The following is a 1,723-nucleotide window of genomic DNA, read 5'->3' as shown; positions in this document are numbered from 1 at the left end:
CTCCCGACCCCGCAGATCAGGATCAGGGCAGGTCGCTAACGGCGTTAATTAGATCTCAGGGCTGGAGGCCGCCGAGCAGAGAGAGCCCCACCGTCAGCTGCTGCACTTGTGAAAAGTTAATGCAATTACGCCTTCCCTCTAAACTAATTAGGCAGCAATCTGCCACGCAAGGAGCTGCGGTGGCTGCCCAGAGCCGGGGGCAGAGAGGGGGGATGGGAAGGAGGGGGGGGGGGAGAGGACAGAGGGGGGGTCGCAGCACCGTGGATGTGGGGAGGCGACGTCCCGGTGTCACCGGCACGGAGGTGGGTGCGTGGGGTGGGTGCAGGGCCTGCGTGGGGGGAGAAGGGGGGAGGAACCTCGTGGCAGGAGCGCAGCGGTGCTGCAACGCAAGCGTGGTGCATGCAGAGGCCTGGCGTGGAGCACGGTGCTGCTGCAACAGTGCTGGGCACGTCAGGGGCCCTTGCAAGCATTCTGCAACCCGGAGTTGGTGCAACCCAGAGTTGGTGCACCTGGTGCCCTTGCAAAAGTGCATGGCATCGGTGCAACCCATGCTTGGTGGTTGTGCTGGGTGCATGTGGTGCCCTTGCAAAGGTGCATGGCGTCGGTGCAACCCATGCTTGGTGCAACCCAGAGTTGGTGCATGTGGTGCCCTTGCAAAGGTGCATGGCATTGGTGCAACCCAGAGTTGGTGCAACCCAGAGTTGGTGCACGTGGTGCCCTTGCAAAGGTGCATGGCATCGGTGCAACCCATGTTTGGTGCAACCCAGAGTTGGTGCACCTGGTGCCCTTGCAAAGGTGCATGGCGTCGGTGCAACCCATGCTTGGTGCAACCCATGCTTGGTGCACATGGTACTCTTGCAAAGGTGCACGGCACTGGTGCAACCCATGCTTGGTGCAACCAACTCCTGGAGCACGTGGTGCCCTTGCAAAGTCGCACGGCGTTGGTGCAATCCCAATCCATGCATGGTGCAACGCATGCTTGGTGCAACCAATGTTTGGTGCACCTGGTGCCCTTGCAGAGGTGCATGGCGTTGGTGCAACTCAGAGTTGGTGCAACCCGTGCTTGGTGCAACCTGTGCTTGGTGCAACCTGTGCTTGGTGCAGCCCGTGCTTGGTGCAACCCATGGTTGGTGCAACCTGTGCTTGGTGCAACCCGTGCTTGGTGCAACCCATGCTTGGTGCAACCCGTGCTTGGTGCAACCTGTGCTTGGTGCAATCCATGCTTGGTGCAACCCATGCTTGGTGCAACCTGTGCTTGGTGCAACCTATGCTTGGTGCAACCCGTACTTGGTGCAACCCATGCTTGGTGCAACCCATGCTTGATGCAACCCATGCTTGGTGCAACCCGTACTTGGTGCAACCCATGCTTGGTGCAACCCGTGCTTGGTGCAACCCGTGCTTGGTGCAACCCGTGCTTGGTGCAACCTGTGCTTGGTGCAACCCGTGCTTGGTGCAACCCGTGCTTGGTGCAACCTATGCTTGGTGCAATCCATGCTTGATGCAACCCATGATTGTGCTGGGTGCCCGTGGTGCCCCTGCAAAGGTGCGTGGTCTGTTTAATGAGGGCTGCTATGGGGCTGCCCCTCATCCAATCTCATCCATCACCTTCTCACATCCCCCTACCCCCACCCCCACTCCCCACCCCCTCTTGTTGTTGTATCCCTGCAGCCCCCCCACCCTTCACTCCCAGCACCACCGCACCAACGCATTGAGGTGGTGGGGG

This window comes from Meleagris gallopavo, unplaced genomic scaffold (assembly GCF_000146605.3).
Source record: "Meleagris gallopavo isolate NT-WF06-2002-E0010 breed Aviagen turkey brand Nicholas breeding stock unplaced genomic scaffold, Turkey_5.1 ChrUn_random_7180001851157, whole genome shotgun sequence".
NCBI classification, from domain to species: Eukaryota; Metazoa; Chordata; class Aves; order Galliformes; family Phasianidae; genus Meleagris; species Meleagris gallopavo.
The sequence above is the reverse complement of the archived record's forward strand: the minus strand, read 5'-3'. Positions refer to the sequence as shown.